Here is a 16,131-nt window from a genome sequence, read left to right as displayed (position 1 = left end):
TTACTAATCTGTAAATGGGAATAATCATAGAAACCTGCTTGTGAAAACAAAGTATAAGAAGTTGAGCTAAAGATAAAGTCTTATCTTTCCATGAAAAAGATCAAATGCTGACTGCCCTGCAGAAGCAAATAAATTTATGTGGAATTTTCAAAGATGGAAGGATCAACACATCTTATTTAGGGTGCCACTTTCTTTGTGACTTAAGACATAGGACTTGACCATAATACTGGACCTTGGCATGTCTATCTCTGCTACCAAAATAAATTCTTATCTCTAATCAAATCTCGAACTGACCACACTTAAACTATTGACCTTAAACCTTCACTATCATTTCTCTGCAGAATCCATAGCCAAAGGAGAGTCAAAGTTGGAGGAAGTTCAGCTTTTTATGTTTGTGTGAGTAATGCTCATTTGAGTCACATTCACCTGTGTTTTTGAGGAGATTTTAAAGAACTGCTAGGTGTCAGGCACAAAGTGGACAAAAGTCCCTATTGTTGTTTTTCAGTCACTAAGCCATGTCTGACTTTGTGACCCCATGGACTGCAGCATACCAGGCTTTCCTATCCTTCACTCTGTCCTGGAATTTGCTCAAACTCATGTCCAGTGAATTGGTGATGCTATCCAATCATCTCATCCTCTGTTGCCCCCTTTTCCTCCTGCCCTCAATCTCTCCCAGTGTCAGGGTTTTTTCCAATAAGTCTACTCTTTGCATCAGGTGGCCAAAGTATTGGAGCTTCAGCTTCAGCATCAGTCCTTCCAATGAATATTCAGGGTTGATTTCCTTTAGGATTAACTGGTTTGATCTTCTTGTAGTGCAAGGGACTCTCTAGAGTCTTCACGAGCACCACAGTTCAAAATCATCAAGCATCAATTCCCTATTGTTGGAAGCTTCTATTTTAGTGTGGAAAGCAGATGCAGTATTGAGTAAAAATACTAAAGAGAAGAAAGTAAACCAGTAAGGAGTCCGATAGGCAAACAAGGCATCAGGACTGAGGTTGAGATTTCATCAGATAGTTTCAAAGGGCATTCCAGGGGTGACTTTTCAGGCAGAGCTCTGAAGAAGGAGCATCATGCCACAGAGGGAATAGGAAGTGCAAAGGCCCTAGGGCCCAAGGTGTTCAGCAGCAGCAGGCAGGCCAGAGAGCTTGGATCAGAAGGAATGGGGAGGACGGTGTTGGGGAGGTCTTATTTTCTGTCCTTAGAACACTCGTTGTGAGGTAGAGAGCACATGCATTCCTCATCTGAAATAAGAAGTGACTACCGTAAAGTAACAAAATGAGTTTGAGTTTGACCCAGGCTTGGGACTCCAGTCCTGGTGTCATCAATCTCTTGGAGACTGGTCTTCAGATCTTCTCCACAACTAGAATCATTCTGAGTTACTGTATCATTGTTCAGTCTTCAGATCTATGAGAGGAAAACTCTGCAGGCCTTTCTCAGCTGTGAGCATGTTTTTAAAAAGGAATTCCGTAGAACTGCAGTGAATGTGCATCTCTTGTACAGCGAGGGTTTTTGCTTGCTGCTTCTTGCTAAAGTACTACAAGGGATTGAACAAGAGATGGGTGGTGATTAAGGAAGAATTAAGTGCAAACAGCTGTACCCTAGAATCAAACCACCATCTGACGTGCACTGTTTGGCGCCTCAGAGTGCCCCTTCCTCCTTGTTGAGATGTGAGTTCATGGCATCTCTCCACTCATGAGAGCCTCCCCTTGCTCTGGCTGGTGGCACAAGCGCTTCCTTCAGGCCTTTCCATCAGAGCAAGTTCAAGAACTGCTTTGCCAGTGGACTAACACTTTTAGGCAAGACTTGGCTCTGTCTTCCGCACATTTCAGATTTTATAAGCATTAAGTGCTTTTGTATCCAGCACAGTGCCAACATTAGTCATTTTCACCTTACGGTGGCCCTGAGAAGTAGCTTATCTCCAGTTCCTAGATAGTCAAGTTCTGAGAGGTTTAGTAAATTCTTACAAAAGGTGAAATATACTGTGAAAGAGCCCGCTGTTCCTGGGTGTGGGGCAGGTGTTTGCTTGTAGCTGTGGAGAATTTGCTCAGTTCATCCACCCCTTGGGGGACAGAAGAGCAGACACCCTTGCCCTCTTGAAGGAAAAGCCTTATATTGATGGCTCTGTGCTGCATTCAGTACCCTCTGGCTTCCTGCTTACACTGTGACCAGACTGTCTCTTAAATATGAGCTCGTTCTCATGGTTACACACTGACTCCTCTGCTGACCCACTGTAGACATGTCAGCTTTTCTTTCTGCCCTGTGCTTTTGGCTCTCTAATTCACACAGTAGAGAGCTTGGCACATCAGTGTTCTAAATACATTTAAAGCAATGTTTTCCAGAATTTTATTACTAGAAGGCTCTGATTAAATAATTGGGGGTGAGTGTGTGCTGAGTTGTTTCAGTTGTGTCCGACTCTTTGCAGCCCTATGGGCTGTAGCCTGCCAGGCTCCTCTGTCCATGGGATTCTCCAGGCAAGAAAACTGGGGTGGGTGGCCATGCCTTCCTCCAGGAGATCTTCTTGACCCAGGGATCGAACACCAGTCTCCTGCATCTCCTGCATAGCAAGCAGATTCTCTACCACTGAACCACTGAGGAAGCCTGATTGGAGGGTGACTTATTTCTAATTTGTTTTAATCCTTAAATGCATGAGTGATGTGCATGCAGTCACATAGACACTCCATTTCTTACTCTGCTTTGATATGAGTAATGGAATTATCATGTAGATCTAGGGGCAGCTGTTCATTTCAAGGGGCATTTGGCAATGTCAGGAAGCATTTTTGGTTCTCAAAATTGAGGGGGTTGAAGCACTACTGGCATCTAGTGGGTAGAGGCCAGGGATGTTGCTGAACACCCTGCAATGTATAAGACACCCCCCACAATAAGATTGTTCAGGCCACATGTCAATAGGACCCATCTAGGCATGTCTATTTTTAACATTGCCATCTTTACTAGAAACTTGGATTTAGAACCATTCTGTCCTCATAGAAAGTACTTTTGTTCTAACATCCAAAATGTTCTCTTTATGTAGGTTTTACTCTGTTAGAAACCTAAAGTGTAACCCTCCATAAAAATCTTAAAATTACTTTTGTTTACTTCGTTATTTTTTCTTTTCAATTTTCTGTAATTTCAGACTCAATAAGCTTTGCCAGTCTGCAATGTGAAACGTTATCTGGTCAGAACAAATCATGTCCTTCTCAGCTCTGATTCTGCTCATCTCCAAGTCTTTACTGGGCACCTGTCAGGTTCTCAGACTTGGTGAGTGCAGGGGAGTGAGAGGGTTAATGCTTGGGGGTATAATTACCTCAGAGAGGGGATGTAATTTCCTCAGCTGAAATTACAGTGAAAGGTGGCAGCAGGTGATTCAGGCCCTAAACTAAGGAATGCAAAATCCCCTCTGATTCCTTGTTCCCCATGAACAAATCTTCATTGAAGTTTGTGTTGGTTAATATATATACTGCTGAGACTCATTTTTGTTTCTTCTGGAAGACAAGGATTATTTTCATTTCAGGGAATTTATTTGTGTTCATTTCTTTTATTTTTACAGAAATATAGTTGATTTACAGAGTTGTGTTAGTTCCCAGTGTACAGTGAAGTAATTTTGTTACACGTATGTCTGTATGTATCTATATTCTTTTTTATTCTTTTCCATTATAGTTTACAACAAGGTATTGAATATAGTTCCTTGTTCTATACAGTAAATCCTTGTTATTTATCTATTTTATGTGTAGTAGTGTGTATCTGTTAATTCCATAATCCCAATTTATCCCTCCCCAGCTCTCCTTTGGTAAACATATGTTTGTTTTCTGTCTGTGGGTCTATTTCTGTTTTATATATAAGTTCATTTGTATATTTTTTCAGATTCCACATAATAGGCAATATCATATGATGTTTCTCTTTCTCTTACTTCACTTAGTATGATAATCTCTAGGTCCATCCATGTTGTTATAATGTATCCACTTCTTAGTGTTGATGCGAAGGTAGCCAGGCCATATATTTTGAACATATGTTTGTCTTGCATAGATTTCTTGAGTCAAGGAAGGTGGAAAGAGCCCTGACACAATTATTTGTCAGGCTATCCCTGACTTCCAGGTATCTGTGACCTTTCCCATTTCCTTTGTTGGGATTGGGGATCCATCAGTGACTTGAGATTTAAGCCTAGTTCATCTGTCACCTCTGAGGGTCAGAAGTTTGCATATGAGCTTTGTTGGGAGAACTGAATTGTTCTCTGGCAGTGGATCCTATATTGCAATGACTATCATCAGGGGAGACTACCCACCATCCTCATCAGTTGTTCTGAGGCTCAAGCCATCCAAAGCATTAATAACTCTGTACCTTCATGTTGGGGGCTTCCCAGATGGTGCTAGTGGTAAGGAACCCACTTGCCAATGCAGGAGACATAAGAGATAAGAGTTCTATCCCTGGATTGGGGAGATCTCCTGGAGGAGGGCATGGCAACCCATTCCAGTATTCTTGGCTGGAGAATTCCATGGACAGAGGAGCCTGGAGGTCTAAAGTCCATGGAGTTGCACAGAGTTGGACGTGGCTGAAGCAACTTAGCACACGAACACACCTTCATTTTTTGGCTCAGTGGCAACAAGCAATCCGATACGAGTCTAGTAAGATTTAAGCGGGATGTTAGGGAAGACATGAGTTGGTTTCAGATCTGTGCATCTGCTTCCAGGTCTTGCCTGCCCAGTCGATTGTAAGTGCTGGAAGAGTCAGCAGCTACTTTTGAGGGGGAGTTGGAGCAACGTCACTAGGTTTTCTTATGGGAAAGTGCACTTAATTTTGGTGTCCTCCATTCTTCTTCTGTTCATGGTGGCTCATTATCACTTCTTTCTATCTTCTTTTTGTCCATGGGGCTATTTTAGAGAGTTTTAATATTTTCCTGAGAGCAAGGACAAGCTGTTTTTGAGAGCTTTGGGAAGGAGGTTGGGTACTAATCAGTGTTCATTGTATAAAAATTGGACAGGAAGGTAGGACTGGGGACCAGGACCTCTTTGGGAGGCTGCTGCAGTAGTCCAGGTGAGAGACAATGATGACCAGTATTTCAGCAAAGGAATGGAGAAGCATGGATGGAACTGAGTGATGCTTGGATGGTGGAACTAAGAGGGTATCAAAGACACACAGCTGGACATTAATGAAATCTTTTGATTTTATTCAGCAACTGACAGTAGGGAGAGAACTGCTCTCCATTCCTCCTTGTGTAGCGACGACTGGGTGTTTCTATGAGGAAGAGGGAATGGTGGGCTCCTGAGTAAATTTAAGGAAGTGAAGGTGGTTTGATCTATGTGAAACCATCTGGATTTGCTAATTGGTAGTTGTCAAAGTTGGACTTCCCTTGTGGCTCAGGTTGTAAAGAATCTGCCTGCAATGCAGGAGACTGAGGTTTGATCCTTGGATTGGAAAGATCCTAAAGATAGGCTTTTATCCTTGCAGAGGCTGGGAGACTGGGCCCCATCTTTGGATATAGCTTGTTTGGGCAGCCTTTAGTTGTCTTAGGAAGGTGTTTGAAGGGGGGTAGAGTCATCCCAAGGATGCAGTCTTAAACTGTTCTCAGACTACTTTTGTGTTTGTTCACGTCTTTATAGTCCAAAGTTAAAGCTTTGCAGTGTGGATAAGAGGGCTCAGAGGAGACTGGCTGGAATTTGTAAAGGTGAGACTCTTGTCAAAGGTTTGACATAATATACTGTTGTATATTATGGGCAGTAGGGGAAAACGATGAGGCAGGAGTGACTCTCAGGTTTCCCATGAAGCAGCTGAACCCAGGGGGAGGGGTGTTGTTATCATTCAGTGATAACAGAGAAAATAAAAAGAAGCCAAAACTGATAGAGAAAGATAAAGAATTTGGTTCTGAACATGACAAGGCTGAACACCTAGAGGTTAGTGCTGAGAGAAGGTAGGTTTGCAGACAGCTGGATTTTAAGGTTCAGACTCAGCAGAGGTGTCTTGGCTAGAGACATTTCCCTACAAATAGTAACTGAAGGCATGCAAGTGGGTTGCTGGAGCATGGTGGTATATGCAGAATGAAAGAGAAAGACCTGAAACTCATAATCTTCCACTAACAATAAGAGCTAATGTTTACTGAGCAGTACCACACATCATTTTAAAACACTTTGTCTGGTTTCTCATTTAATATTCCCTAAATAGGAATTCTCTGTCACTATGTTCACTTGACATATGAAGGTCAAATAATTTTGTGGAAAATTCTGAAAAAGATGGGAATACCAGACCACCTGACTTGCCTCTTGAGAAACCTATATGCAGGTCAGGAAACAACAGTTAGAAAAGAACTAAATAGACATTTCTCCAAAGAAAACATACAAAGATGGCTAACAAACACATGAAAAGATGCTCAACATCACTCATCATCAGAGAAATGCAAATCAAAACCACTATGAGGTACCATTTCATGCCAGTCAGAATGGCTGCAATCCAAAAGTCTACAAGCAATAAATGCTGGAGAGGGTGTGGAGAAAAGGGAACCCTCTTACACTGTTGGTGGGAATGCAAACTAGTACAGCCACTATGGAGAACAGTGTGGAGATTCCTTAAAAAACTGGAAATAGAACTGCCTTATGATCCAGCAATCCCACTGCTGGGCATACACACTGAGGAAACCAGAAGGGAAAGAGACACATGTACCCCAATGTTCATCGCAGCACTGTTTATAATAGCCAGGACATGGAAGCAACCTAGATGTCCATCAGCAGATGAATGGATAAGAAAGCAGTGGTACATATACACAATGGAGTATTACTCAGCCATTAAAAAGAATACATTTGAATCAGTTCTAATGAGGTGGATGAAACTGGAGCCTATTATACAGAGTGAAGTAAGCCAGAAGGAAAAACACCAATACAGTATACTAACGCATATATATGGAATTTAGAAAGATGGTAACAATAACCCTGTATACGAGACAGCAAAAGAGACACTAATGTATAGATCAGTCTTATGGACTCTGTTGGAGAGGGAGAGGGTGGGAAGATTTGGGAGAATGGCATTGAAACATGTATAATATCATGTATGAAACGAGTCGCCAGTCCAGGTTCGATGCCTGATCCTGGATGCTTGGGGCTGGTGCACTGGGACAACCCAGAGGGAGGGTATGGAGAGGGAGGAGGGAGGAGGGTTCAGGATGGAGAACACGTGTATACCTGTGGCGGATCCATTTCGATATTTGGCAAAACTAATACAATATTGTAAAGTTTAAAAATAAAATAAAATTAAAAAAAAAAAAAAAGGACAAAGCACAGGAAAGAAAATCTGTAAAGATCCTTGTGCTCTGAGTGAAGAACTAAGGCTCTCTGACTGGTGCATCTAGTCTGCAAAGAACAGGAAAGGCATCACACTTGCCAGACTGGCCTGCCTTTGGGGTGTCACCATCCCAGGGAGGGGGAGTCATCATTTTGTCCGTTCATTCATTCATTCAGGTGTTTTTGAGCCAGTTTGTTTCTTGTTTGTTTAGTTGCTCAATTGTGTCCAACTCTTTGTAAGCCCATAGACTGTGGCCCACCAGACTTCACTGTGCATGGAATTTTCTAGGCAAGAGTACTGGGGCAGCTTGCCATCTCTGGGAGTTGGTGATGGACAGGGAGGCCTGGTGTGCTGCGATTCATGGGGTCACAAAGAGTTGGACACGACTGAGCGACTGATCTGATCTGATTGCCATTTCCTATTCCAGGCGACCTTCCCCACCCAGGGATACAACCCATGTCACTTGCATTGGCAGATGGATTTTTTTTTTTTTTTTTAACCACTGAGCCACCTGGGAAGCCCCATGGCCCTGTGTGAAATTCTGGAGATACAAAAATAAATGTTAACAACCAGTCCGACTAAGAACCTTAAAAAAAAAAAAAAAAAAGAATTGGACATGGAACAACAGACTGGTTCCAAATAGGAAAAGGAGTACATCAAGGCTGTATATTGTCACTCTGCTTGTTTAACTTATAGGCAGAGTACATCATGAAAAACGCTGGGCTGGAAAAAGCACAAGCTGGAATCAAGATTGCTGCGAGAAATATCAATAACCTCAGATATGCAGATGACACCACCCTTATGGCAGAAAGTGAAGAGGAACTAAAGAGCCTCTTGATGAAAGTGAAAGTGGAGAGTGAAAAAGTTGGCTTAAAGCTCAACATTGAGAAAATGAAGATCATGGCATCTGGTTCCATCACTTCATGGGAAATAGATGGGGAAACAGTGGAAAGAGTGTCAGATTTTATTTTGGGGGGCTCCAAAATCACTGCATATGGTGACTGCAGCCATGAAATTAAAAGACACTTACTCCTTGGAAGGAAAGTTTTGAACAACCTAGATAGCATATTGAAAAGCAGAGACATTTGGCAAAGCTAATACAATTATGTAAAGTTTAAAAATAAAATAAAATTAAAAAAAAAAAGAAAAGCAGAGACATTACTTTGCCAACAAAGGTTCGTCTAGTCAAGGCTATGGTTTTTCCAGTGGTCATGTATGGATGTGAGAGTTGGACTGTGAAGAAAGCTGAGCACTGAAGAATTGATGCTTTTGAACTGTGGTGTTGGAGAAGACTCTTGAGAGTCCCTTGGATTGCAAGGAGATCCAACCAGTCCATTCTGAAGGAGATCAGCCCTGGGATTTTCTTTGGAAGGAATGATGCTAAAGCTGAAACTCCAGTACTTTGGCCACTTCATGTGATGAGTTGACTCATTGGAAAAGACTCTGATGCTGGGAGGGATTGGGGGCAGGAGGAGAAGGGGATGACAGAGGATGAGATGGCTGGATGGCATCACTGACTTGATGGACATGAGTCTGAGTGAACTCCAGGAGTTGGTGATGGACAGGGAGGCCTGGTGTGCTGTGATTCGTGGGGTCGCAAAGAGTCGGACACGACTGATCGACTGAACTGAACTGAAATAGGAATTCTCTGTCGCTATGTTCATTTGACATATGAAGGTCAAATAATTTGCTCAAGGTCAGACATTTTGTAAATGGTCAAGCTTGTAGGTTTGAACCCAGAGAATCCATCTCTAGATTCTTATCACTTGCTGATTATTGATTATTCTATGATAAATCCCTGATAATCATGGATGAAAGCCGTGTCTCTAGAAAAACTGTGATAAAGTGGACGAGTGGGCTGTCAGAGCATCTTCATGATGTCCAAATGCAGGACTAAACACTATCTGGATGGTTACTTGGGTCTCTCACATTGCAGGAAGAATCTTTACTGTCTGAGGCATCAAGGAAGCTCTGCTTGCTTTGCAGAAACTCATATATTAGAGTAAACTTAATACCTGAGCTTCTCTGGTGGCTCAGATGGTAAAGAATCTGCCACAATATGAAAGAACCAGGTTCAAGCTCTTGATTGGGAAGATTCCCTGAGAAGGGAATGGCAACCTGTTCCATTCTTCTTGCCTGGGAAATCCCTTGGACAGAGAAGCCTGGCAGGTTATAGCCATGGGATCGAAAAGAGTCAGACATACTGAGTGGCTAACATTTTCACTTTTCGAACTTAATACCTAAACTGTTTTGGCTCTCCTCTTCCTGGAAAAACAATGTCAGAATTGGAGGGGATCTTTGAAATTGTTTAATTTTGTTAATTTATTTACAGCTATCCAGTTACAGAAAGCATTTGAAATGGTTTACAATGAAACTGAAGAATGACAAGACAAAAAGGAAGTAAGAAAACTCAGGAAAAGGAAAATAAGTATTTGAAAAAACTAAGAAAAATGTATAAATATACTACTTTAAGGTCCTGCACACTTACAAACTCTAGATCAGTTATTCAAATATCAATTATTAGCACCCACTACAAAGAAGGGAGTTTAGATAAATGGTGGTCAACAACATAAAAACAGACAGACCCCTTTCTTTGTAGAAACTTAACTAGGAAATTGAAAAGGCCATATAACTTGAGCCTTCATATTCTCATCTGCAGCTAGAGATGTTATATTTGATGGTCTCTACATTCTTCTCCATCTCTTAAGTGTCTAAGTCTTACACCTCGTTCATACTTAACTCACACTTTCTGATTTTTAATGGGAATATTGACTGTGTTTTCTTAGATTTGTATTTTTTATTTTTTCCCCACTTCCTAATTTTCTGACCTCTTAGAACCAGTAAGTCTTGTTGCTTTGTGATGGAGAACACTCTCTGTTAATAGTCATTTGACCCAATAAAGAATTCATATTATGAAGAAAATGAAATGTTTTTCTTGGAGCAAGAAAAAAAATCCCAGGATTCATTTGTTTTATTACTCACTTAATATCTATCAGAAATCAGGATAAAGTATCTCAGATATGATAAAGAAATAAATAGGACATTAAAATTTTTTTCTCAGAATTGAGTTGCTGTACAATGCTGTGTTAGTTTCTGCTGTGGAAAATAGGACTTTTTATACATTTTGCCAAAGCTTATTTTGTCTGTAGCTTCTAGAAATCTAGAGATTTCACAAAGGCAGATATCTGAGCCTAAAAACAATTGATAACACAGTTGTAAATATGCAATAGCAGTTAGAAGGGATGGGAGAGGTTGTGCTGCAATAACAAACAACTGAAATCTTGATGGATTAATAATAGCCTTTCTCTTCTTCCTTATAAGAATTTTCTGCAGATCCTGGAGAAGACTCCAGATAGCTGTTTACCAAGCTGATTCAATACAATGACCCCACCATCTTGAAAACCAGGTATCCACATTCCCTGCAGGGCAAGAGGTCCTGGAGAATCATATATGGCTTTACACTGCCTTGGTCCTGAAAAGACTTCATTATTTTTATCCATATTTCATAGACCAGAACTGGCCATATGACCTTGTCTATTTTATTGATTTCCCAGAAAAATTAGGGGAATTTTGCCTCATTGATTCAAATATTTTTAGTCCCAAAGCTCTATAATGGCACAAGTTAGGCTTCTAGTGATTCATTCTCTTGGAAAGTGTAGGGTTCTTTTTTACTGAGATTTCTGATTATTTTCATCAGTTTTATATTTAAACTTTAAAAACTCATTTGTAATATTGATATTTAGTATATAAAAATCATAATAATTTGTAAACATCCTTAAAAGTTATTTTTAATATTTTTATCAGGTAAACCATAGTGTTAAGCAAAGGGGTGTAAGTCTCAACTTGTTTTATATGCATTATTTGTAGGCTTTGCTAATTTCTATAGATGTAAGATTTTCACACTGCCTATTTTAGAAACAAAATAAACAATTAGAAATTAATTGGGGAATAAAGGCTGCGTAATCATCATTTTGTAGTGGTCCTTGGGTAAATAAGTAATTAACTGAGAGATTTAAGTTGCAATATAACTCATTTTCTACTTGTTCATTTTTTTACAAATCAACAAAGAATCAATCTTTCTTTCTCTGTCTAACCATCAAATACTCTGTGCTGTCTTCTTAGTTATATTCTGAATGGGCTCACTTGTTTTCACTAGTCTTTTCTCAGTATTAGAATTTGTAGTTGATGTGGCTCATTTATCAGCCAAGTATGGAGAGATTCTGAAAGATGTTTTTGTCATTTTCCACTGTCAAAATGATGCATTCGCTTATGTCCTGGTTTCTTTGAAAAAGCTTGAGTTGCACTTATTTTGCAGGGGTAAAGGATGAGAATAAATGATGTAAAACTAAGTAAATAGAGAAAAAACAAAACAAAACAAAAAGCAGTGCTCAAAACCCCAAATCCAAGGCTTCATCTTTAAGTACACATTTTTAGAGTTAGAGATCATAGAGTACCTGTGGCTAGTTCCTCAGGTTTGATCTGTCATCCGCTTGCACTTTGTTACATTGCATACCGCAAGTCTTGAGGGCAGAGATGTGGAAAGAGAAGTAGTTGCTCTTTCTTCATTGACCTGTTTAGGTCCCATCTATAAAAGGGCAACATGCCAGCCGCAGTTAGAATGTGGCGTGTGGAAACTCAGGCAGAGTTTCAGTGCTGGAGACAGATTAAGTTTGTATTAGAACATTATCTATTTGATCTTTTATTTCCCTATTTGCAGTTCTGTGGAATAATTTTTCAGCAGTTTAGTTTGTTCACTTGTCATGAAAATAGGAAAAGACAGGATGTGGTACCTGTTACTACGGAATCTGCTTATTACAATCGCACCGTCCCCCCAACTCTAACAATGCTTATAGGAGACAATTGGAGAACACAGCCACTGTGCAAAATGTATTATGATTAAAATTCTCAGAAACTCTAATGAGTGCATGTGTGCATGCTATGTTGCTTCAGTTGTGTCCAAGTGTTTATGGACTGTAGCACACCAGGTTCCTGTGCCCTGGGGATTCTCTAGGCAAGAATACTGGGGTGGGTTGCTATGCCCTCCTCCAGGGGATCTTCCCAACCCAGGGATCCAACCCACATCTTCTTCAGCTCCTGCACTGTAGCTGGATTTTTTTTTAAACCATTGAGCCACTTGTGAAGTGCCACAGACCCTAGAATAACTGGATATTGTTATCATTTAAAGCAATTTTATTAAGCAGAATTTACTTTTTTTAAAAAGAAAATACCCAAACTTGTTCATTATTTGTTTGCTAAATAAGTATAAACATCTAATATGTGTCCTTTCTGGAGAAACGTCATAGGAAAAAAAAAAAAAAAAAACAATTCCTAGACAAACTTTGATTCAAATCTGGATCCATAAAACAGAATGTTTTCTGGTTTACAATGTTTAACTTTGAATTTCATTTTCCTCAGCTGGAAAAATAAGGATAATGTAATTTGAACCTCAAAAGATTGTTGTAAGAATTAAATATACAAAGACTTAGCACAGTTTCTTACTTATGGGAGGATTTTCAACAATCGTTCTTCTTATTGTTCTTTGCTTCCTATTAGCACAGTTTTCCCTACTCAATATAAAATCCCCTTTGAATTGTAACTCTGCACTGTGTCATCGGTGCCCCCAGGGACCTATGGCAATATTTTTGGTCTGTCATTCTCAAAGCCTCCTTTTTTCCTCCTCAAGAGATTTCGTTTTGATCTCCCCTGTTTGTATGCATTTGCAGACATGCAGCTAGTGGAGCTAACGTTATACTCTCTTTTTCATTAATAATATATAGTTTTGGTTTTTTTTTAATCTGCTTTCTTCTACTTCTCTCTATCCCTTCTTGACCACAATTATTCAATTATGAGAAACCAAGGTATTTGTGTTGATCAACAAATATTAAAAAAAAAAACAAAACAGATTCTTGGTCGAGGTCTCTATATCAAATAATGGATAAGCATTGGTTTGGGGATTAAAGAATTAGAGAAAATTCCAAGTTGAATTAAAGAAAATTCAAAGTTATATTAGAGAAATAAATCATAAAATAACAAAATAAAGAAAAATTTGAAAGCATCCATATAAACATTCCTTCAGAGTCCATTCACCAGTAAAATATTTAATTGAGCACTTATCAGGATATAGAAGACAGAGTTCCTGCTTGCGTGCAATTTATGTGTGAGGAGATGAAACAGTGAATCAGTAAACCAAGTGTAAAATAAATAACTTATATCTTCCTATACTATGTTTAAAATGACCCAGGCTGATAGTACAAATGCTGACTAGGGTAGGGAGGGTCTCTTGTATATTGATGGAGAGGCCCAAGATGTCTTGAAAATGAGAAGGAGTTAGACATTCAAAAACCTATTGGAAATCTGCTTCTGACTGATATGCCAGCAGTTATTAAGGCCCGGTGTCAACACAAGCTTATTGCCTTCAAAGAATAGCAAGAAAGCTGGTGAGTCTGGGATCTAACAAGCAATCAGCAAGGAAAGGCTATAACTGATGAAAATCTCAAAATGAATCCCCTGTCTATCTTTTATTTAACTCTGTTTTTAAGAGAATTAAAAAAAATATTTTCTAATCATAATTGCTTTTGATTTACTTTATTACTGGTATTACAAAGCCATTGCATCCTACTGTTTTCATTTCTCTTTTGGTTTAAATAAGCTTTTACAGGGCTAGGCCTGGGAACTAACCCACATTTATACTATGTTTCTGAGAGAAAAATTATTCAAACTGCATGGAAAAGTTCAGAACACAGTTCTTTTTAACATGGGGGCATCCTGCCTTGGAGTGTATTAAAGCAGGTCCTTGTCTTACTGAAAAACCTCTTTATGATCTTAGTTCCTCCTCAGGCTGTACTGAAGATTACATTTGTGCCATCATGAAGACTTGCTACAAAATTCCCTGTGACAGGAGATTTAGAGTTGACATGTTCAATTTAATTCTGGTTTGCAGAAACTTCAGCATAGTAAGGGAGGTGGATGTTGTTAATTACCACAGAATTTGCATGTGTTCTGTTTGGGAACCCTCTTCAGAAAGAAAGGTTGGTTTTTATCGTTGATTTTGTTGCTCTGCTGCTGCTGCTGTTGTTGTTCTCTTGTCTCCTCATTTAGCAAGTTAGTTTTATTCTGAGAAGACAGGGAGGAGTTAGTCATTGATTAGGGCATTAATCCAAGTCCTTCTTCTCACTTCAATATTAAAAGAAAAGAAGATGGATGGTGTTCATTTAACATGCTGGCCCCCGTTTTACATTAATCAACCCCTGATTTTTCACATTTTCCTTTGCAAGACACCCTTTCTATCTCAGACACAATATCAGATTTACAGGTTAGATTTGTGGTGATCTATTCTTAATTTAATAGACACCTGTGTCAATGTATACTTTAGGGAGCACACCTGGTTTCAGAATGATTCCTTCGTTTGTATAACTTATAGTTATATATATATATATATATATATATACAGTATATATATATATATATATACAGTGTGTATATATATATATACAGTATATATATATATATATACAGTTATATATATATAACTCCAGTTTGTATAACTGGAGTGTGGCTATGAGTCAATCTACTGAGAGGAGAGGGGTTAGTAAATCCAGCCACTGGCCAAATCCATATGTGTTTCTGTCAATAAAATTTTATTGGAACACAGCCATGCCCTTTCATTTACATATTGTCTATGGCTGCTTTTGCCCTGTAAGGGCAGAGTTTACTAGTTGCAGCAGAGATTGCCCGCCAAAAGTATTTATGATCTGGCTGTGTACAGAAACTGTTGACCTTTAGCCTGCATGTTCAAGTTCAAACCCCAAGGACAGCACTTCCCAAGCTGTCTTTGACTTGTTTTGCAGGCTCGTCATGGCCAGCTGCTAAAGCATCTTACTCTGAGCCACTGTGGATAACTCACTGTTTTGACAGATGCTCCTCACTCCACACCTCTGTGCTCCCTATCTGGGGTTCTTCACTGCACCCTTCTCAGCCCCAGGGACTCTCAGTCATCCTCCTTCAGGGTGATGTTTAACTCCTGTGCCTTCTAATTGCACTTCCATCCCAGCCTTTCAATACTGCTAAGAACACCTTACTCCAGTCATCATCAGTTTCTTATGTGTGTGAACCCTGCTTCTGCAGTCAGAGTGCAAGTCTCCTGAGAGTTTTGTACACCTTCCCCAGAGTCAGGATAAGACCTTGGCACATAGTAGGTGCTCAGTATGAGGAAAGAAGCAAAGTGCTATCCTGCATGTAAGCAGAGCCAAAGACCTGTTGGAATAAAGCAAGAGCTGTCGAATTGTTGCATTAATCAATGTATTAATGTTACTCGTTAAGCAAGCTAATCTTCTGTATATGTTAACTTCAGTGAAGACAGAAACAAAGCAGCAAGCAGTGGGCTTAGCATCAGGGAGTCTGAGTATGGCTTTACCTTGCCTGTCATGTGCCAACAGCTAGCATCCAGCTTCCTGGGCATCTCCTAGAAGACCTGAAATCAGGTAAGGGAAAAATTGCCAGGTTGCGGGCCAGGACAGGTGCACACAGATGCTGAAGTTCTAGGTCTCCATGCTGTGCTAAGTCACTTCACTCATGTCCGACTCTTTGTGACTCTATGGACTATAGTCCACTAGGCTCCTCTGTCCATGCAAGAATCCTACATGCAAGAATACTGGAGTGGTTGCCATACCCTCCCTCCAGGGAATCTTCCTGACCGAAGGATGGAACCTGCATCTCTTATGTCTCCTGCATTGGCAGGCAGATTCTTTACCACTAGTGCCACCTGGGAAGCCCTCTAGATGTCCATGAGAAAGCAAATGCAGTAAATCCCCTGTGTATAAATGAGTTCCCTTCTGAAAATGTGTCTATAAGTTGTTTATTTGTAAGTCCAGC

The 16,131-nt window shown here is 39.9% G+C and overlaps 1 protein-coding gene and 1 long non-coding RNA gene across 5 annotated transcripts in view; one reads left to right on the top strand and one right to left on the bottom strand.

Moving 5' to 3' along the window:
* CTNNA2 (catenin alpha 2) overlaps positions 1 to 16,131 on the top strand; it is a 1,365,089-nt gene that overhangs the window by 587,713 nt on the left and 761,245 nt on the right. The gene's annotated exons all lie outside the window — the stretch shown is intronic.
* Positions 13,708 to 16,131, bottom strand: part of LOC139185788 (uncharacterized) — a 32,493-nt gene continuing 30,069 nt past the window's right edge. The window contains exons 3-4 of the long non-coding RNA XR_011569294.1: positions 15,674 to 15,730; positions 13,708 to 14,373 (exon numbers count right to left, since the gene is read on the bottom strand). This is a non-coding gene — a long non-coding RNA (uncharacterized lncRNA). The remainder of the gene's footprint in view (positions 14,374 to 15,673; positions 15,731 to 16,131) is intronic.

Source organism: Bos indicus, chromosome 11, assembly GCF_029378745.1.
Source record: "Bos indicus isolate NIAB-ARS_2022 breed Sahiwal x Tharparkar chromosome 11, NIAB-ARS_B.indTharparkar_mat_pri_1.0, whole genome shotgun sequence".
NCBI lineage: Eukaryota > Metazoa > Chordata > Mammalia > Artiodactyla > Bovidae > Bos > Bos indicus.
The sequence above is the reverse complement of the archived record's forward strand: the minus strand, read 5'-3'. Positions and strand labels throughout refer to the sequence as shown.